We start from the raw sequence: 23,324 nt of genomic DNA on the forward strand, positions 1-23,324 counted from the left end.
ACCTTCCGGTTACTAGTCCAATGCTCTAACCGCTAGGCTACCCTTAGGCTACCTGCCGCCCCACTTCTCCCAGTGTGTAAGAGACCACACATACCAGAGCGATGCTCAGCCGAGCGCATTAGGGGCCGTTCCATCAATTACTTTTGCCGTGGGGTATGTCATAGGGAGCAGTGCCTGTTTTCTAAGCAAATTAACATGTAGAGTCGTTAGAAGATGACCAGAAAATGGTACCTGATATTCTGGTCAGAGGCACTCAGCTGACTGTTGTTTTTGTGTATTCTATTTAAGGGTTCAGTTTTGAGGCTGTGAGTTGAACTCTTAACAGATGTTGTGTACGATATTGGGCACCAGCTTATGGAGGTCATCATAGTCCTCCATGAAGAACAAGTGCTCCTTGACTGGCTCGCTGGCTATGTCTTCTAGCTGCTCCTGGGAAGCACAAGCAAAACCAATGGAGTAGGCAATTACACCTGTTCACACACACAATACACACACACACCATATATCAGTTTCTTTCTCCATTCAAGTACTTCCATTCAAATGAATCCATTCTCCGTCAAGGTAGTCCCTGACCTGATTTAAATAGATGAAAGCAATAATGTGGAAAGTGAAACCTTGCTTTCATTCACTCAAGTCACCCAAATGGGACCTTAAAAATGAAGGAGAGGTGTATTTTCCAAGTCTTCAAATAGGGCCTCTCTGCCCTGCTACAATTATTTTCCACCCCCCATTGTTCCCTCTTAGCCAATCCCCTCTTGACCCTCCCTCCCCACCTTGCTGTTGAATGGCCAGACCAGGGGACCTGACGTTGTCATATGAACGCCGTCAGTGATAACTACCATGACCTTCTGCTTACTCCCGTTCAATTGTCTGGAAACTTCCCATGTGATGAACGCAATGGCAACCCCTGTGCTGGTCCCCCCCCCCCCCGCTCCAGTAGCTTATCCCCAAAATGGTGTCCAACAGCTCCTCCTTTCCACCATATGCCCCAAGGCCTATCTCCAACCTCTGCTCATATGTATACTGCACTAACGCCACACGTGTGTCCATGGTAGATGTCGAACGTCGACGTAACATCGGTGACAAACTTGAGTAGGGGGTCAAAGTGGGCGGTGCCCATACTGCTGGAGTCATCCAATAGGAGATGAGGTCGTGGGCATTGAGACAGGTGTGGCTGCTCACCAGGCAAGGTGTGGAACACGCATTCCACTAGGGGCAGCGCGGTGGAGACTAAGGATAACCAACTGACAACGGGCAGGGAGAAGACGCCGGGCCGACACCACCTGTGGATGGGAAAAAATACAAAGGAGGATAAAGGAGAACACGGAGGTGGCAACCTCAAAAAGGTTTAGGAAGTTATAAAAGTATTGGAACAGAGCCTGTGACCCATTCGTTCCTCTTTCAGAGCCCATTTTGACGTCTTACCTTGTCCTGAAAGTCAGCCTCTGCCATGTCCGGTCTCTTGCAGTCGTCCAGCCCCTCGACGATTCCCAGGAACACATTGACACCTGACTCCCAGGCAAGCCTTAAAGCTTCCTCCACGTGGTCCGAGGGCCAACCATCCACCAGGACCACGTCAACGCCTCTCCCCGATTACCATTGCTGTATGTAAAGTAGCGCTCATTAATGTGGGCCAAGGCCTTGCCTGGGACAACATTGACTTGTTTATCAGGATATGATAAAACAGTTTTTTTTATCTACGGGAAAACGAAAATGTGCGTTTCTTATTGAACAAGTCCAGGTAGTCCCTCCCTATTTCAGGTAGTCCCAGGAACAGTCGATGAGCGAGTTTTCTGTTAATATTGGTAATTTATTGGACAACGTGCAATCACTGGAGAATAAACTGGATGATCTCCATTCGAGACTGTCCTACCGATGGAGCATTAAAAACTGTAATGTCGTATGTTTCCCCCTTAGTCGTGGATGAACGACGACACGGAATATATACATCGGCAGGACAGAACAACTACGTCTGGTAAAACAAGGGCTGGGGTGTGTGTCTTTGTAAATAACAACTGGTACGCGCAATGTCTAATAGGTATTGCTCGCCTAAGGTAGAGTACCTCTTGATAAGCTGTAAACCACACTATCTACCAAGAGAGTTTTCATCTATACTTTTCGTAGCTGTCTATTTTCCACCACAAACCGATGCTGGCACTAAGACCACACTCAATGAGCTGTATAAGGCCAAAAGCAAACAAGAAAATGCACATCCAGAAGTGGCGCTCCTAGTGGCATGGGACTTTAATGCAGGAAAAATTAAATCCATCTTACCTCATTTCTACCAGCCTGTCACATGCAACCAGAGGGAAACATTTTTTAACCACCTTTACTCTACACACAGAGACACATACAAAGCTCTCCCTCACCCTCCATTTGGCAAATCTGACCATAATTGTATTCTCCAGATTCCTGCTTACAAGCAAAAACTAAACCAGAAAGAACAAGTGACTCCCTCAATACAGAAGTGGTCAGATGATGAGGATGCTATGCTACAGGACTAATTTGCTAGCGCAGACTGGAGTGTGTTCTGGGATTCATCCAATGATATTGAGTAGTATACCACCTCAGTCACCTGCTTCATCAATAAGTGCACTGAGCTAAAGGCTAGAGCTGCCGCTTTCAAGGAGCGGGACACTAATCCAGACACTTATAAGAAATCCCGCTATGTCTTCAGATGAACCATCAAACAGGCAAAGTGTCAATACAAGACTAAGTTTGAAACCTACTACATCGGCTCCGATGCTCGTCGGATGTGGCAGGTCTTGAAAACTATTACGAACTACAAAGGGAAACCCACCGAGCCGCCCAGTGACACAAGCCTACCAGACAAGCTAAATGCCTTTTATGCTCGCTTTTTATGCTCGCTTTGAGGAAAGCAACACAGAAGCATACATGAGAGCACCAGCTGTGTGATCACACTCTCCGTAGCCGATGTGAGCAAGACCTTTAAACAGGTCAACATTCACAAGGCAGCGCGGCCAGACGAATTACCAGGACGTGTAATCAGAGCATGCGCGGACCAAGTGGCAAGTGTCTTCACTGACATTTTCAACCTCTTCCTGACCAAGTCCAAATACCTACATGTTTCAAGCAGATCACCATAGTCCCTGTGCCCATTAAAGCAAAGATAACCTGCCTAAATCACTACCACCCCGTAGATCTCACGTCGGTAGCCATGAAGTGCTTTGAAAGGCTGGTCATAGCTCACATCAACACCATCATCCTGGAAACCCTAGACCCACTCCAATTCGCATACCGCCCCAACAAATCCACAGATGACGCAATCTCAACGGCACTCCACACTGCCATTTCCCACCTGGACAATAGGAAGACCTATTTGAGAATGCTGTTTATTGACTACAGCTCAGCGTTCAACATCATAGTGCCCACAAAGCTTATCACTAAGCTAAGGACCCTGGGACTAAACACCTCCCTCTCCAACTGGATCCTGGACTTCCTGACGGGCCACCCCAGTTGGTAAGGGTAGGCAACAACACATCTGCGACTGCGTGGCCAAGCACGACTCTAACACCAACATTAAGTTTGCTGTTGACACAACAGTGACCGACAACAATGATGCAGCCTATAGAGACGAGGTCAGAGACCTGGCATTGTGGTGCCAGGACAACAACCTCTCCCTCAACGTGTGCAAGACAAAGGATTTGATCATGAACTACAGGAAAAGGAGGCAGGAACACGCCGCCATTCACATTGACAGAGCTGTAGTGGAGCGGGTCAAGAGTTTCACGTTCCTTGGTGTCCACATCACCAACAATCTATCATGGTCCAAACAAACCAAGAAATTCGTGAAGAGGGCACGACAACACCTTTTCCCCCTCAGGACACTGACAAGATTTGGCATAGGTCCCCAGATCCTCAAACAGTTCTACAGCTGCACCCATCGAGAGCGTCCTGACCGGTTGCATAACGGCTTGTATGGCAACTGCTTGGCATCCGACTGTAAGGCGCTACAGAGGGTAGTGCGTGTGCAGCCTGGGGCCAAGCTTCCTGCCATCTGGGAACTATATACTAGGCGGTGTCAGAGAAATGCCCAATAAATTGTCAAATACTCCAGTCACCCATAGATTGTTCTCTCTGCTACCACACGGCAAGCAGTACAGGAGCACCACGTCTTTTTGCTCCAATTTTCAATTTAATGCGGCTGCTTATCTTGAAAGGAATCTTATTTCAGTCATTAGCTAAAACAGCAGGGAGTGTTGGAGAGGCAACAAAAATGTAAACGCAGTACTGTGAAGGGATGAGCTTGAAGACAATTCAACTCCCCCGGCTCCCTGCTTGGTGTCACTCATGGATCTTAATGAGTAAATGTGTATTATATGATTTTTATGTAGATCTACAATAGTGTTATGTACAGTCCTTTTGATTGTCGTTTTTCAATGTTTTGTTTTCAATATGTTTTTAAGCGATTCTCATGTGTGTTTTTTTCGGTATGTGCAGATGAAGGAGGCCTCTTTGTTAAGATTAAGGCTGTTATTTCATCGAAGGTTTCTCTGGTAAGTCAACCATCTCTGTTTCACAAAGTAAACAACGTTTGGAGGATTACACAAATTCTTACGAGGCATTCTTGCAAGAAACATATGGTGTCTAATCCCTGCAAAGTCATCCCACCCAAACCATACTATTTATGTTGTTGGTTTTCTAAATTGCAATGAGTGTCAACCTTGCCAGCCTGCCATCCTGTTGCACACAATGAAAATATGCCTTTCAGCTTCATCAAGGTTATCTTCGATCATTTTTATGCATGTATTGTTGTCTCTGGCTGGAGCAGTTTTATACACTGCTTAAAAAATAAAGGGAACACTTAAACAACACAATGTAACTCCAAGTCAATCACACTTCTGTGAAATCAAACTGTCCACTTAGGAAGCAACACTGATTGACAATAAATGTCACATGCTGTTGTGCAAATGGAATAGACAACAGGTGGAAATTATAGGCAATTAGCAAGACACCCCCAATAAAGGAGTGGTTCTGCAGGTGGTGACCACAGACCACTTCTCAGTTCCTATGCTTCCTGGCTGATGTTTTGGTCACTTTTGAATGCTCGTGGTGCTTTCACTCTAGTGGCAGCATGAGACGGAGTCTACAACCCACACAAGTGGCTCAGGTAGTGCAGCTCATCCAGGATGGCACATCAATGCGAGCTGTGGCAAGAAGGTTTGCTGTGTCTGTCAGCGTAGTGTCCAGAGCATGGAGGCGCTACCAGGAGACAGGCCAGTACATCAGGAGACGTGGAGGAGGCCGTAGGAAGGCAACAACCCAGCAGCAGGACCGCTACCTCCGCCTTTGTGCAAGGAAGAGCAGGAGGAGCACTGCCAGAGCCCTGCAAAATGACCTCCAGCAGGCCACAAATGTGCACGTGTCTGCTCAAACGGTCAGAAACAGACTCCATGAGGGTGGTATGAGGGCCCGACGTCCACAGGTGGGGGTTGTGCTTACAGCCCAACACCGTGCAGGACGTTTGGCATTTGCCAGAGAACACCAAGATTGGCAAATTCGCCACTGGCGCCCTGTGTTCTTCACAGATGAAAGCAGGTTCACACTGAGGACATGTGACAGACGTGACAGAGTCTGGAGACGCCGTGGAGAACGTTCTGCTGCCTGCAACATCATCATGACCGGTTTGGCAGTGGGTCAGTCATGGTGTGGGGTGGCATTTCTTTGGGGGGGGCCGCACAGCCCTCCATGTGCTCGCCAGAGGTAGCCTGACTGCCATTAGGTACCGAGATGAGATCCTCAGACCCCTTATGAGACCATATGCTGGTGCGGTTGGCCCTGGGTTCCTCCTAATGCAAGACAATGCTAGACCTCATCTGGAGTGTGTCAGCAGTTCCTGCAAGAGGAAGGCATTGATGCTATGGACTGACCCGCCCGTTCCCCAGTCCTGAATCCAATTGAGCACATCTGGGACATCATGTCTCGCTCCATCCACCAGGCTGTGGTCCAGGAGTTTGTGGATGCTTTAGTCCAGGTCTGGGAGGAGATCCCTCAGGAGACCATCCGCCACCTCATCAGGAGCATGCCCAGGCGTTGTAGGGAGGTCATACAGGCACGTGGAGGCCATACACACTACTGAGCCTCATTTTGACTTGTTTTAAGGACATTACATCAAAGTTGGATCAGCCTGTAGTGTGGTTTTCCACTTTAATTTTGAGTGTGACTCCAAATCCAGACCTCCATGGGTTGATACATTTGATTTCCATTGATCATTTTTGTGTGATTTTGTTGTCAGCACATTCAACAATGTAAAGAAAAAAGTTTTTAATAAGAATATTTCATTCATTCAGATCTAGGATGTGTTATTTTAGTGTTCCCTTTATTTTTTTGAGCAGTGTAAAAATATTTTAATTGTCAAATTAGCAATTTAAAATCCTGTATGTGGCAACTCACCCACATTGGAGTGACCCCCTTTTTGGATGATACGCTCTATAGCGCCTTTACATTGTATTTATTTAACCTTTTAACTAAGTCAGTTAAGAACAAATTCTTATTTACAATACTTAATTTTAATTTTACCTTTATTTTACTAGGCAAGTCAGTTAAGAACAAATTCTTATTTTCAATGACGGCCTAGGAACAGTGGGTTAACTGCCTGTTCAGGGGCAGAATGACAGATTTGTACCTTGTCAGCTCAGGGATTCGAACTTGCAACCTTCCGGTTACTAGTCCAACACTCTAGCCACTAGGCTACCCTGCGTCCTACACCGGCCAAACCCGGACGCTGCTGGGCCAATTGTGCGCCACCCTATGGAACTCACAATCACAGCCAGTTGTGATGCAGCCTGGATTCAAACCAGGGTGTCTGTAGTGACGCCTCAAGCACTGAGATGCAGTGCCTTAGACCGCTGCGTCACTCGGGAGCCCGATTGAAGATCCCTGGTGTTGAGATGTGCCTTCAGTCCAAACTGACACGGGGAAAAACACACCTGTACTGTATTTGAACAGAGTTAATAACGCCTACCTATAATAATGAATCAATTCAAATATTGTGTCTTACATTGCAAGATGGCTGAGTAGGTTAGACCATGGTGCTGGCAACACCAGGGTGTTATTGAAAAAATGGATCACTGTCAGTGTTGACATTTACATTTTTCATACTGGTCCCCCGTGGGAATCAAACCCACAACCCTGGCGTTGCAAGCGCCATGCTCTACCAACTGAGCCACACAGGACTACAGTTGGGTAAGTTACGTTGTTTACATGAACGCATGTCCTAATGACCACGTCAACCAATATCTTGTTCTTACATTTCTCTTGTTCTCTTCTAGTTGAGGGGAAAAGGGAGGCAGCTAAGTAGGTCTGGTGGTGACAACAAAAGATCATTTATCTCTCCCCCCCCTCTCTCCATCATTATCCATCATTACATCTGTCAAAAATGTCTCACTCTCAGGATGTTCATTAAACATGATGGTGAAGGAGGAGGCCCGGTGTGTGTCCCAAATGGCACCCTATTCCCTGTGTAGTGCTCTACTTTTGACCAGGGCCCATATGGGTCTGTTTGAAGTCTGTTTTGACAGCCCTAAGGGGAGTAGTGCTGTAGTGATTACGAGAAGTTTGTAGACTACATGGGAACACCTCACCTTAGTCCATTTTCAGTTAGCTTTGACACGTTGACACCCAATCAAAGCCTAGGAGATGGATGAGTGGCCTAGGGTGCTTCCCAAAAGGCACCCTATTCACTACGTAGTGCACTACTTTTGACCAGGGCACATAGGGCCCTGGTCAAAAGCAGTGCACTAATGTTATGTAAAGAATAAGGTGCCATTTGGGATACATTAGTAGTGCCTGTCTGTCAGCTGCAAACCAGCACTACCTCTTTTAGTCTTTCTTCTGCCCCATCTTATTCTGTTCTTTTCCTGTCCTCCTTTCTCCAACCACTTTAGCAATCCCCCCTCTTGTCCTCTAAATCCCAGTATTTTGTCCAATTCCTTTTTCTTCCCTTATTTTCTTTTCCTTTCTGCCCATCAGGCTCCATTTCCCTCTCTTATACCTCATAAAGGTAATAGGTTTATACTGTACTTATAACAGTGGCTAGTCAAATATATCCATTTCGAGTTCAAAATACTGTTCGTAATCAGCCCAGTGGGTGGGGGGACAAAGAATATTTTGAGATACTTAACATTTCTCTCTCTATTTTCCTGTATAGATGCCACTGTGACTTATACCTACAGCCTAATACTGTAGTAATTATAGTGATTGCAGCCCTGTAATCGAGTTCAGTTGCGCGAAGCTGGGTATTTCAGTTACCCGTACTGAACGACGCCCATTATGGCTCAGGACACGCCCACATTGATAACCCGTAACACCTCGACCAGCAAGTATTCCTGGATCTGAAGCATCGCCCACCCACGTTCCTGCTGCCGTCAATCAGAAAGGCGAAGTCCACCATGCAGCCTGGAGACAACCCAAGGCCAAATCATTTTACCAATAAACAGATGACGACATAACATTTGAGACAATGGCCCCGTTCCTTCCTATCAACAGCTGATTTTTTTATGGAATATCTACGTAGGCGTGCAGAGGCCCATCACTCAGCAACCATCACTCCTGTGTTCCAATGGCACTTTGTGTTAGCTAATCCAAGTTTATCATTTTAAAAGGCGAATTGATCATTAGAAAACCATTTTGCAATTATGTCAGCACAGCTAAAACTGTTGTCCTGATTAAAGAAGCAATAAAACTGGCTTTCTTTAGACTAGTTGAGTATCTGGAGCATCAGCATTTGCGGGTTCGATTACAGGCTTAAAAATGCCAGAAACAAAGAACTTCCTTCTGAAACTCGTCAATCTATTCTGAGAAATGAAGGCTATTCCATGCAAGAAATTGCCAAGAAACTGAAGATCTCGTACAACGCTGTGTACTACTTCCTTCACAGAACAGCTCAAACTGGCTCTAACCAGAATAGAAAGAGGAGTGGGAGGCCCCGGTGCACAACTGAGGAAGAGGACAAGTATATTAGAGTACATTACAGTCTGACGTGGCACACAACCATTAGTTGAGGCAATGCAACGCCTACGCATCTAATCAGGCAGGAACTGGACCACAGAATGGACCATAGAGCAAGTCTCTCTCTCTCTCCCCTCACCTGTGAATGGCTGCAGTGCAGACACTGGTGATGGAGGCATAGATTCCTGAGTCGTACACATTCTGCTTGGACTGCCTGCACTAAGGCGGACATTGGGCAATGAATTCCGGGTAGTCCACATTCCTGGCATGCAAGTCACAACTGGCGACTAAATGACAGATTGAAATAGAGAGAAGGCAAACACTGATGAAAAACAGAGACACAGTGTGAGAGAAATCAGCATGTGAGAAAGAGAGAGCAACATAGAAGGAGAGAGAGTTAGAGAGAGGGTAAAGTGGGTGAGAGAGGGTAAAGTGAGTGAGAGAGAAGGGGTAAAATAACACGAAAGGCAGTCAGTCATTAATTATGGACTGCCTAAATGACCGCATTAGCGTTGTAGAACTGTCGCATAACCTGAGTATTCTGATCCACTGAGTTATGATTCCGCCTTACCTCTGCAATGTAACATTTTACATAGTTTTGTCCTCTTTGTTCCATGGGGTTTGGTCCAAGCACTACACATCAGCAGCAGAACTGTAAAGGCAATTGTTTTAGAATTCACCTGTTTTCAATAAAATAACATGGTAATAATTTAAGGTTGCTTAATCCTAGCTTGAGATACAGTGGGGCAAAAAAGTATTTAGTCAGCCACCAATTGTGCAAGTTCTCCCACTTAAAAATATGAGAGAGGCCTGTAATTTTCATCATAGGTACACTTCAACTATGACAGACAAAATGAGAAGAAGAAAAAATCCAGAAAAACATTTTGTAGGATTTTTAATGAATTTATTTGCAAATTATGGTGGAAAATAAGTATTTGGTCAAGCAAGATTTCTGGCTCTCACAGACCTGTAACTTCTTCTTAAAGAGGCTCCTCTGTCCTCCACTCGTTACCTGTATTAATGGCACCTGTTTGAACCCCTGAAATGTCTGGGAACTTGCAGATGCCTTGGTGGAAGAGTTGCTTCTTAACACAGCGCACATCCAACCCGGAAGCCAGCCGCACCAATGTGTCAGAGGAAACACTGTGCACCTGGCGACCTGGTTAGCGCGCACTGCGCCCGGCCCGCCACAGGAGTCGCTAGTGCGCGATGAGACAAGGATATCCCTACCGGCCAAACCCTCCCTAACCCGGACGACGCTAGGCCAATTGTGCGTCGCCCCATGGACCTCCCGGTCGAGGCCACAGTGCCCTAGACCACTGCGCCACCCGGGAGGCCTTTGAAATGTTCTTACTCTTTCAAATGACTGCTCGATTCACACAGCAGACATTGGCTGCAGTCCAAACACTTAAAATACATACCCTATCCCCTCAGCCCTCAAATTAAGTGGACAGTTCTGATGACGTATCATGACGTCTTGCAAGGCGAGGGAGGAAGGAATGATGGACCGACCCTTGCCCGGAAATTCGTCACTCGTTCATCCCGCGAGGATTGTGTTTTCAGCCACCGACGCTTTATATGCGCTACAGTCAATTATGATTGCATGTATACTTATATTAACTATATAATTATTAATATACACCTACTGTATGATAGCGAGCAAATTAATCTGCTAACTAATGTTAGCCTGCCTAGCTGGAACTTCTGTTTTATTTCTACAATTTCCATAAGCTAACCAAACAGAAACATCATTATTTTTATGAGTTGTTTTTGTGCCGTCATGTGCATTAATAGCACAATTTCTAAACGTATTACATTAATTTTTACTTACACTTGTATGTTGACTTCTCCATTGATGTTGTTTTTAAGGTTTGGTTGACTTCTCTTAGTGGATGTACAATCGTTGCGAGTTGAATTATGGGGAGTTTCAGGCCCCGGATTGAACATAATTGTACATTTGCAAACTCGACTAAAAACGAGGGCTGAGGGGCTTACGTTGCAAACTTCCTTTGCTTGGCTAATCATTTGGACCGCCCTCCAAGATGTGCATAAGGCGAGGGTAAGTGGACGAGGGTGTGTCTTTTATGAGTTTGAACTGCAGCCCTTTTGTAGGCTAGGTTAGGAATGCTGTGTTGCATGTGTAGCATTATATTTTTCGTGGAGTCATTACGTCATCTACCTAGGTTATATAGGTATGCACGTCAGCTTTGAAATTGGTTTTGCACATCAGCGTTAAACTAGACATCGGGCTGATGCCAATGTTGGCATTTTAGCTAATATCGGCCGATTCCGATATGCTTACCGATATATCGTGCATCCCTAGTTGTAATGCAAAATGCATAGCGCATTGAATTAAAAAGGTATTGTCGGATATTATTCATCCTAATCAAACAGGTTTTTTACATGGATGATTAAGTGGAGATTATATACGACAAGTACTAAAAACAAGTACTGAAAACAATAGAACGCTATGAAAGATCTGGGAAACCAGGTCTGGTATTTATAGCTTACTTTGAAACGGCTTTAGATAAAGTACGACTGGAATTTATATATAAATACCTGGAATATTTCAATTTTGGAGAATCTCTTATAAAATAGGTTAAAGTTATTTTACAGTAACCCTAACTGTAAAATAGTAAATAATGGTTACTTCTCAGAAAGAGTTCAACTGTCAAGAGGGAAAAAACAAGGTTATCCACTGTAGGCATATGGATTTATTATGGTCATCAAAATGTTAGCTATTAAAATCAGATCCAACAATTAATATCAAGGTGTTCAAATCCAGGGCTTAAAAACAAAAGGTGTCATTGTACGCTGATGATTGTTTTCTTTTGAATCCACAACTTGGATCCTTCCACAGGTTTATATAGGAACTAGATACTTGTTCGAACTTCTCTGGATTACAACCAAATTATGGTAATTGTACGATATTGCGCATTGGATCCAAAAAATGTTTTGTACTTTTACATTACCGTGTAGATTACCAGTAAAATGGTCTAATGGTGATGTGGACACACTCGGTATACATTTCCCGAGAGAAAGAAATGATCTCACTACAATACATGTTAATAGAAAGTTAGCAAAAATAGATAAGATCTTGCTACCATGGAAAGGAAAATACGTCTATTTGTGGAACAATTTCCCTGATTAACTCTTTAGCCATATCCTACTTGACCTATTTGCGTATGGTCTCTAAATTATATGAGCAAAAAAATATTCCATTTTATTTTGAACAGCAAAGCAGGCAAAATTAAATGGACCAATTTATATTCTCTTTCATCCAAGATGGCGTAGCAGTCGGACGTGTGTTTTGTCTTGTCCCGTCCTGTATAGTGTAAATATAGCTTTTTTTTCCTCTTTTTTTTCCGTATATATTTCGTACATATTTTAATCTCACTTCCCGACCACAGGCTGAATATACTCTCCTGCAACCCGCATCACCCAATGTGGTACGGATCTGCTTTTTCTATGCTTTAGAAACGGAACCCTCATCAGAAGCTAACCGCTAACTAGCTACTAGCTAGCGGTCTTCAACGCTAACTAGGACACCAGTGCGACATCTACCCAAAGCATATCAGACTGCTTTTTCTCTACCACATCTCCGGATTCCTACCGCAAGCTCTGAAGCTTTATACCGGATCATCGTAAATAGCTAGCTGCAATCCGAGTGGCTACTCCTGGCTAACGTCTCTGTCCCAGAGCAAGCACCAGTTAGCCTGGAGCTAGCCTCGAGCTAAGCCCATCTCCCGACTACCCGAAGAGGTCCAAAAATACCTAATTTGCCAATTGGCCTGGACCCTCTACTGACCCTCTACTGCCGACACGGAGCCCCGCCGATCCATCACGACTGGTCCGCCGACATAATCGTCCGAGGGGGTTTCAACAGGCTTTTCCGCTGCGACATCGCCAAAGATCCGTCTGCTGGCCAAGGCCCGCGAGCTTTCTGAATCGCTGTATCTCCAGCTCACCGCACGAAGAGGAATAAACAGACTCACCCCATCGCGACGTCCCCCAAAGGTTAACTCTCTAGCCCTCGCTATCTCCCTGCTTGCTAATTCGGCCTGCTAACGGCTAGCTTGTCAAGCTCCGGTCCGCTAACTGCTACCTTGTCTAGCTCGGGCCTACGAACTGTTAGCTTGTTAGCACAGGCCTGCTAACCGTCTGTACCACCGCGTCCCAATCACTCTCTGACCCCATTTACTTTCTATCTCTTTTTGATTTTTAATTTGTTTATACCTTCCGGAAACCTGCCTCACCCAATGTGATACGGAATCGCTATTACTTTTACTCTTATTTTTATTTTTATGACACACTCAAGAACCTCCAGACGCTAACCAGCTAACTAGCTACAAGCTAGTTAGTCATTGTTAGTTTAAAAAAAAAAAAAAAAAAAAACCTGGATAACACTCGCCAGCCCAGCCCCCTGCCCATCCACCACCGCTGCCCCTGGACACTGATCTCTTGGCTACATAGCTGACGCACGCTGGACTGTCCATTAATCACGGTACTCCTTTCTGCTTGTTTGTCTTACCTGTCGGCCCCGTTGCCTAGTCAACGCCATTTTACCTGCTGTTTGTTGTGCTAGCGGATTAGCCTCGCCTACTGTTTTTAGCTAGCTTTCCAAATTCAACACCTGTGATTACTGTATGCCTCGCTGTATGTCTCTCTCAGATGTCAATATGCCTTGTATACTGTTGTTCAGGTTAGTTATAATTGTTTTAGTTCACAATGGAGCCCCTAGACCCACTCTGGATACCCCTGTTACCTCCTTTGTCCCACCTCCCACACATGCGGTGACCTCACCCATTACAACCAGCATGTCCAGAGATACAACCTGTCTCATCATCACCCAGTGCCTGGGCTTACCTCCGCTGTACCCGCACCCCACCATACCCCTGTCTGTGCATTATGCCCTGAATATATTCTACCATGCCCAGAAACCTGCTCCTCTTATCCTCTGCCCCCAACGCTCTAGGCGACCAGTTTTGATAGCCTTTAGCCGCACCCTCATACTACTCCTTCTCTGTTCCGCGGGTGATGTGGAGGTAAACCCAGGCCCTGCATGTCCCCAGGTACCCTCATTTGTTGACTTCTGTGATCGAAAAAGCCTTGGTTTTATGCATGTCAACATCAGAAGCCTCCTCCCTAAGTTTGTTTTACTCACTGCTTTAGCACACTCTGCTAACCCTGATGTCCTTGCCGTGTCTGAATCCTGGCTCAGGAAGGCCACCAAAAATTCAGAGATTTCCATACCCAACTATAACATCTTCCGTCAAGATAGAACTACCAAAGGGGGCGGAGTTGCAGTCTACTGCAGAGATAGCCTGCAAAGTAACGTCATACTTTCCAGGTCCATACCCAAACAGTTCGAACTACTAATTTTGAAAATTACCCTCTCCAGAAATAAGTCTCTCACTGTTGCCGCCTGCTCCCGGCCACCCTCAGCTCCCAGCTGTGCCCTGGACACCATTTGTGAATTGATCGCCCCCATCTAGCTTCAGAGTTTGTTCTGTTAGGTGACCTAAACTGGGATATGCTTAACACCCCGGCAGTCCTACAATGTAAGCTAGATGCCCTCAATCTCACTCAAATCATCCAGGAACCCACCAGGTACAACCCTAACTCTGTAAACAAGGGCACCCTCATAGACGTCATCCTGACCAACTGGCCCTCCAAATACACCTCCGCTGTCTTCAACCAGGATCTCAGCGATCACTGCCTCATTGCCTGTATCCGCCACGGAGCCGCAGTCAAACGACCACCCCTCATCACTGTCAAACGCTCCCTAAAACACTTCTGTGAGCAGGCCTTTCTAATCGACCTGGCCCGGGTATCCTGGAAGGACATTGACCTCATCCCGTCAGTTGAGGATGCCTGGTCATTCTTTAAAAGTAACTTCCTCACCATTTTAGATAAGCATGCTCCGTTCAAAAAATGCAGAACCAAGAACAGATACAGCCCTTGGTTCACTCCAGACCTGACTGCCCTCGACCAGCACAAAAACATCCTGTGGCGGACTGCAATAGCATCGAATAGCCCCGTGATATGCAACTGTTCAGGGAAGTCAGGAACCAATACACGCAGTCAGTCAGGAAAGCTAAGGCCAGCTTCTTCAGGCAGAAGTTTGCATCCTGTAGCTCCAACTCCAAAAAGTTCTGGGACACTGTGAAGTCCATGGAGAACAAGAGTACCTCCTCCCAGCTGCCCACTGCACTGAGGCTAGGTAACACGGTCTCCACCGATAAATCCACGATTATCGAAAGCTTCAATAAGCACTTCTCAACGGCTGGCCATGCCTTCCGCCTGGCTACTCCAACCTCGGCCAACAGCTCCGCCCCCCAGCTCCTCGCCCAAGCCTCTCCAGGTTCTCCTTTACCCAAATCCAGATAGCAGATGTTCTGAAAGAGCTGCAAAACCTAGACCCGTACAAATCAGCTGGGCTTGACAATCTGGACCCTCTATTTCTGAAACTATCTGCCGCCATTGTCGCAACCCCTATTACCAGCCTGTTCAACCTCTCTTTCATATCGTCTGAGATCCCCAAGGATTGAAAGCTGCCGCAGTCATCCCCCTCTTCAAAGGGGGAGACACCCTGGACCCAAACTGCTATAGACCTATATCCATCCTGCCCTGCCTATCTAAGGTCTTCGAAAGCCAAGTCAACAAACAGGTCACTGACCATCTTGAATCCCACCGTACCTTCTCCGCTGTGCAATCTGGTTTCCGAGCCGGTCACGGGTGCACCTCAGCCACGCTCAAGGTACTAAACGATATCATAACCGCTATCGATAAAAGACAGTACTGTGCAGCCGTCTTCATCGACCTCGCCAAGGCTTTCGACTCTGTCAATCACCATATTCTTATCGGCAGACTCAATAGCCTCGGTTTCTCGGATGACTGCCTTGCCTGGTTCACCAATTACTTTGCAGACAGAGTTCAGTGTGTCAAATCGGAGGGCATGCTGTCCGGTCCTCTGGCAGTCTCTATGGGGTGCCACAGGGTTCAATTCTCGGGCCGACTCTTTTCTCTGTATATATCAATGATGTTGCTCTTGCTGCGGGCGATTCCCTGATCCACCTCTACGCAGACGACACCATTCTATATACTTTCGGCCCGTCATTGGACACTGTGCTATCTAACCTCCAAACGAGCTTCAATGCCATACAGCACTCCTTCCGTGGCCTCCAACTGCTCTTAAACGCGAGTAAAACCAAATGCATGCTTTTCAACCGATCGCTGCCTGCACCCGCATGCCCGACTAGCATCACCACCCTGGATGGTTCCGACCTTGAATATGTGGACATCTATAAGTACCTAGGTGTCTGGCTAGACTGCAAACTCTCCTTCCAGACTCACATCAAACATCTCCAATCGAAAATCAAATCAAGAGTCGGCTTTCTATTCCGCAACAAAGCCTCCTTCACTCACGCCGCCAAGCTTACCCTAGTAAAACTGACTATCCTACCGATCCTCGATGTCATCTACAAAATGGCTTCCAACACTCTACTCAGCAAACTGGATGCAGTCTATCATAGTGCCATCCGTTTTGTCACCAAAGCACCTTATACCACCCACCACTGCGACTTGTATGCTCTAGTCGGCTGGCCCTCGCTACATATTCGTCGCCAGACCCACTGGCTCCAGGTCATCTACAAGTCCATGCTAGGTAAAGCTCCGCCTTATCTCAGTTCACTGGTCACGATGGCAACACCCATCCGTAGCACACGCTCCAGCAGGTGTATCTCACTGATCATCCCTAAAGCCAACACCTCATTTGGCCGCCTTTCGTTCCAGTACTCTGCTGCCTGTGACTGGAATGAACTGCAAAAATCGCTGAAGTTGGAGACTTTTATCTCCCTCACCAACTTCAAACATCAGCTATCCGAGCAGCTAACCGATCGCTGCAGCTGTACATAGTCTATTGGTAAATAGCCCACCCATTTTCACCTACCTCATCCCCATACTGTTTTTATACTGTTTTTTTTTATTTTATTTATTTATTTATTTACTTTTCTGCTCTTTTGCACACCAATATCTCTACCTGTACATGACCATCTGATCATTTATCACCCCAGTGTTAATCTGCAAAATTGTATTATTCGCCTACCTCCTCATGCCTTTTGCACACATTGTATATAGACTGCCCATTTTTTTTCTACTGTGTTATTGACTTGTTAATTGCTTACTCCATGTGTAACTCTGTGTTGTCTGTTCACACTGCTATGCTTTATCTTGGCCAGGTCGCAGTTGCAAATGAGAACTTGTTCTCAACTAGCCTACCTGGTTAAATAAAGGTGAAATAAAAAATAAAAAAAATAAAAAAAATATAATGTATATGAATTTGGAGGGCAGAAATGATTAAATATTAAAGCATTATACCTCTCACTAAAGTCGTCAGTCATGCAAAAGTTATACTTAAATCCGAACTATGAATGTCTCACCCCATGTTCAAGAATGGCTTTTTCCCTTTATTCAGATTACAACCTCTCACTTTTGGTTATTTGAAAATTAAATCCTCTCCAAAATATCGCTATTTTTAAAACAAGCCATAGAAGTTGGTTGTAATTTCAGTTTAATTAACCAATGTCAATGGAATATTTGTGAGTAAACTTTGTTTAAACACTTGTGGAGCTTTAACTTAAGGGCCATAATGAATATGTACAATGAGTATTTACATGTGTTGGAAATCAATCAAATGTGCACATTACTGCTGTTGTCACTGAGTTTTAAGGCAAATTCCACTATAATCATATGCTGTGTGTGAAATATGTCGATTGATGGCTAAGGTGGCAGCGACACTTCACCCAAAATGCTAAGTGACAGCTGGTTAATGTACAACCCTTCAATATAAGCTCTATTTTTCTTCTCTCTAATATAAGTTTAAACAGGTTGATCACCTGCTTCAACTCCCACTGAACCCCCAACAGATCAGGCTAAATTCAATTCAACCGGCCGCATTTGGTTCAAAGCTTTCTGTGTGTGGTCCTGTAATCTGTAATGTATGGTGATGGAGGAGATTAAATGGGTAATGTGATTTCCGAAAGGACACCGACAGACACAAACAGAGCTGAGGACTGTCCTGTACATCACCACTGCGGAGTTGAAACAGGTCCAAGGCGGTTTGGAACCTCTTCAGTTGAACCAATATGTGGGAGAAAGAACATGTCACGACTTCTCACGACGCAAGTGATGTAATATCCCCACAGAAAGAAACAATCTTAACTTAACCGTGGTCTAGACTAGTAAACTGTCTGTTGCAGACATTACAGCAAGCTCCAATATCAGGCTAAATAATCCTTGAAGACCTGAGGTGTACTGGAGTCTGTTTGCATTATACTGAATTATGGCATAAAGAGTATACAGGTTTACGTACATTGCGTGTATTAACAATTGGAAAGTTTTTAAGAATTGTAGTAATGACTCTCTTCTTTACCCAGTTGAGGAATCACAGAAAGCAGGAACAGTCTAGTGTGTCTGCAGGGTGAGCCCACTTTTTTTAGCACACAAAAAAACAGTATATTTAAACCCTGGTATAGGGGAGTTTGTTCAAATGTATGACCCCAGCCAGACTATACACTTTAGCATCCATCCTATAGAAGAATATTCATGTCCAATGGAGGATAAGTACACAAATTGTTGATAACACTGACTGTTATTCTAGGTGGCAGGTACTATTTGTCACTATTTGTTTTTCAACCACTCCACAAATTTCTTGTTAACAAACTATAGTTTTGGCAAGTCGGTTAGGACATCTACTTTGTGAATGACACAAGTAATTTCTCCAACAATTGTTTACAGACAGATTATTTCACTTATACAGTGGGGCAAAAAAGTATTTAGTCAGCCACCAATTGTGCAAGTTCTCCCACTTAAAAAGATGAGAGAGACCTGTAATTTTCACCATAGATACACTTCAACTATGACAGACAAAATGAGAAAAAAAATCCAGAAAATCACATTGTAGGATTTTTAATGAATTTATTTGCAAAATATGGTGGAAAATAAGTATTTGGTCACCTACAAACAAGCAAGATTTCTGGCTCTCACAGACCTGTAACTTCTTCTTTAAGAGGCTCCTCTGTCCTCCACTCGTTACCTGTATTAATGGCACCTGTTTGAACTTGTTATCAGTATAAAAGACACCTGTCCACAACCTCAAACAGTCACACTCCAAACTCCACTATGGCCAAGACCAAAGAGCTGTCAAAGGACACCAGAAACAAAATTGTAGACCTGCACCCGGCTGGGAAGACTGAATCTGCCATTGGTAAGCAGCTTGGTTTGAAGAAATCAACTGTGGGAGCAATTATTAGGAAATGGAAGACATACAAGACCACTGATAATCTCCCTCGATCTGGGGCTCCATGCAAGATCTCATCCCGTGGGGTCAAAATGATCACAAGAACGGTGAGCAAAAATCCCAGAACCACACGGGGGGACCTAGTGAATGACCTGCAGAGAGCTGGGACCAAAGTAACAAAGCCTACCATCAGTAACACACTACGCCACCAGGGACTCAAATCCTGCAGTGCCATACGTGTCCCCCTGCTTAAGCCAGTACATGTCCAGGCCTGTCTGAAGTTTGCTTGAGAGCATTTGGATGATCCAGAAGAAGATTGGGAGAATGTCATAAGGTCAGATGAAACCAAAATATAACTTTTTGGTAAAAACTCTTGTTTGGAGGACAAAGAATGCTGAGTTGCATCCAAAGAACACCATACCTACTGTGAAGCATGGGGGTGGAAACATCATGCTTTGGGGCTGTTTTTCTGCAAAGGGACCAGGACGACTGATCTGTGTAAAGGAAAGAATGAATGGGGCCATGTATCGTGACATTTTGAGTGAAAACCTCCTTCCATCAGCAAGGGCATTGAAGATTAAACGTGGCTGGGTCTTTCAGCATGACAATGATCCCAAACACACCTCCCGGGCAATGAAGGAGTGGCTTCGTAAGAAGTATTTCAAGGTCCTGGAGTGGCCTAGCCAGTCTCCAGATCTCAACCCCATAGAAAATCTTTGGTGTTGCCCAGCAACAGCCCCAAAACATCACTGCTCTAGAGGAGATCTGCATTGAGGAATGGGCCAAAATACCAGCAGCAGTGTGTGAAAACCTTGTGAAGACTTACAGAAAACGTTTGACCTCTGTCATTGCCAACAAAGGGTAGATAACAAAGTATTGAGATAAACTTTTGTTATTGACCAAATACTTATTTTCCACCATAATTTGCAAATAAATTCATGAACATTCATTTTTTTCCCTCATTTTGTCTGTCATAGTTGAAGTGTACCTATGATGAAAATTACAGGCCTCTCTCATCTTTTTAAGTGGGAGAACTTGCACAATTGGTGGCTGACTAAATACTTTTATGCCCCACTGTAATTCACTGTATCACAATTCCAGTGGTTCAGGAGTTTACATACACTATGTTGACTGTGCCTTTAAACAGCTTGGAAAATTCCATAAAATTATGTCATGGCTTTAGAAGCTTCTGATAGGCAAATTGACATCGTTTGAGTCAATTGGAGGTGTACCTGTGGATGTATTTCAAGACCTACCTTCAAACTCAGTGCCTCTTTGCTTGACATCATGGGAAAATCAAAAGAATTCAGCCAAGACCTCAGAAAAAAATTGTAGACCTCCACAAGTCTGGTTCATCCTCGGGAGCAAATTTCCAAATGCCATGTTCCTCTGTACAAACAATAGTAGGCAAGTATAAACACCACGGGAACACGCAGCCATCACACCACTCAGGAAGGAGACATGTTCTGTCTCCTAGAGATGAACGTACCTTGATGCGAAAGTGCAAATCAATCCCAGAACAACATCAAAGGACCTTGTGAAGATACTGGAGGAAACAAGTTCAAAAGTATCTAAATTCACAGTAAAACGAGTCCTATATCGACATAACCTGAAAGGCCGCTCAGCAAGGAAGAAGCCACTGCTGTTAACCTCCATAAAAAGCCAGACTACGGTTTGCAAATGCATATGGGGACAAAGATTTGTAAGTCGCTCTGGATAAGAGCGTCTGCTAAATGACTTAAATGTAAATGTAAATGTAAAGATCGTACTTTTTGGAGAAATGTCCTCTGGTCTGATAAAACTGTTTGGCCATAATGACCATTGTTATGTTTGGAGGAAAAAGGGGGAGGCTTGCAACCTGAAGAACACCATCCCAACCTTGAAGCACGGGGGTGGCAGCATCATGTTGTGGGGGTGCTTTGCTGCAGGAGGGACTGGTGCACTTCACAAAATAGATGGCATCATGAGGAAGGAACATTATGTGGCTGTACTGAGGCAAAATCTGTTAAAGCTTGGTCGCAAATGGGTCTTCCAAATGGACCCCAAGCAGGTGGCTGTATCAACTCTGATAATGTATCCCAAGTGAGCCATGTTTCCGTGAAACAGAGATTAGTAAACTCGTGAGCGATGTGCCCATCTTCGGAGCCTGATCAGAAGACCGCTCCGTCTGCCCCTTCTGCAGCGACGTTGTTTTGGGTCGCCTACTGGGATCCGAACCATTGTCCTGGGTGGTGGTCCAAACAGAGGATCGGCTTCCGGAAAGTCGTATTCCTGGTCGTAATGTTGGTAAGTTGACGATGCTCTTATATCCAATAGTTCTTCCCGGCTGTATGTAATAATATTTCCTGGGGTAACAGTGTAAGAAATAATACATTAAAAAAAAAAGCAAAATACTGCATAGTTTCCTAAGAACGCGAAGCGAGGTGACCATCTCTGTCGGCGCCATGTTGGAATCAACATGGAAAAACAGGAAAAGCACTTATAAGTGCTTTTAGTAGGCAATGCAATGCTTTCATAGTCCGCACTTGTCTTACATGACTTTGATCATGACTCTCAGTTCCATTTCATTACACATAAGAGTCATTGGACGGGGGAGTATGTATGGGGGAGTTTTGTTAACAGGCATCGCTTGCAGTAAGGTTTTGGAAACATAAGGACCGTATCTTTCATATCTACGAGAAAATAAAATCTAAAAACAAAAGGATACATTGATACACACCTTTATAGGGTTAGACTTATTAATCCCACACGCCATACTGTATATCCATGTTACAGCACGTGATTACGAAAGACAGACGGCAGACAGAGGTACCACCTGTACTAATTAGCTATCTCGAATGCGCCGAACACCTATGTGTAAAGGATGAAGGTTGCCAGAAATGTGTGGTCATTGAAAAATACTATCGGCTTCAACTGTGATAAAGCCGGTTAAAACAGTATACAGTTACTGTATATTTTGCATTTAGATGTGATATGAAAGTAAAGGGTTTTATGTTTCTAGAATCGTATCGCAATTTAAATCGATTCACGTTTAGAAGGAGTATTTTGACTGTTTTGGCTGCCAGAACCTACCTCTGAAGATATCGTAAACCGAACAAAAATATAAACTCCACATGTAAAATGTTGGTCCCATGTTCCATGAGTTGAAATAAAAGATCCTAGAAATGTTCCATACACACAGAAATGTTGTGCACAAACATGTTTACATCCCTGTTACTGAGTATTTCTCCTTTGCCAAGATTATCAATCCACAAGACAGGTGTGAAATATAAAGAAGCTGATGAAACAGCATGATCATTACACAGGTGCATCTTGTGCTGGGGACAATAAAAGGCCACTCTAAAATGTGCAGTTTTGTCACACAACACAATGCCACAGATGTCTCAAGTTTTGAGTGAGCGTGCAATTGGCATGCTGACTGCAGGAATGTCCACGAGAGCTGTTGGCAGAGAATTGAATGCCTCAAACGTTGTTTTAGAGAAATTGGTAGTCTGTCCAACCAGCCTCACAACTGCAAACCACGTGTATGGCGTCGTGTGGGCGAGTGGTTTGCTGATGTCAACATTGTGAACAGAGAGCCCCATAGTGGTGGTGGAGTTATGGTATGGGCAGGCATAAGCTACGCACAACAAACACAATTTCATTTTATTGATAGAAATTTGAACGCGCTGGGATACCGTGATGAGATCCTGAGGTCCATTGTCGAGCCATTCATCTGCCACCATCACCTCATGTTTCAGCATGATAATGCACGGCTCCATGTCGCAAGGCCCCATGTCGTACACAATTCCTGGAAGCTAAAAATGTCCCCGTTCCTCCATGGCCTACATACTCACCAGACATGTCACCCATTGAGTGTTCCAGCTCCCGCCAATATCTAGCAACTTCGCACAGCCATTGAAGAGGGGTGAGACAACATTCCACAGGCCACAATCAACAGCCTGATCAACTCTATGAGAAGGAAATGTGTTGCATGAGGCAAATGGTGGTCACACCAGATACTGACTGGTTTTCTGATCCACGCCCCTACCTTTTTTTTAAGTTATATGTGACC

At 44.7% G+C, this 23,324-nt stretch overlaps 1 non-coding gene and 1 pseudogene across 1 annotated transcript; both read right to left on the reverse strand.

Annotated features, from left to right (window-relative positions):
* Window positions 1-291: 291 nt before the first annotated feature.
* LOC115103474 (vitrin-like) lies at window positions 292-23,046 on the reverse strand (annotated as a pseudogene).
* trnaa-ugc (transfer RNA alanine (anticodon UGC)) lies at window positions 7,124-7,197 on the reverse strand. Its single transcript has one exon. It is a non-coding gene; the product is annotated as a tRNA-Ala (tRNA).
* Window positions 23,047-23,324: the final 278 nt, after the last annotated feature.

The sequence above is a fragment of the Oncorhynchus nerka genome, linkage group LG21 (genome assembly GCF_034236695.1).
Source record: "Oncorhynchus nerka isolate Pitt River linkage group LG21, Oner_Uvic_2.0, whole genome shotgun sequence".
Lineage (NCBI taxonomy): Eukaryota > Metazoa > Chordata > Actinopteri > Salmoniformes > Salmonidae > Oncorhynchus > Oncorhynchus nerka.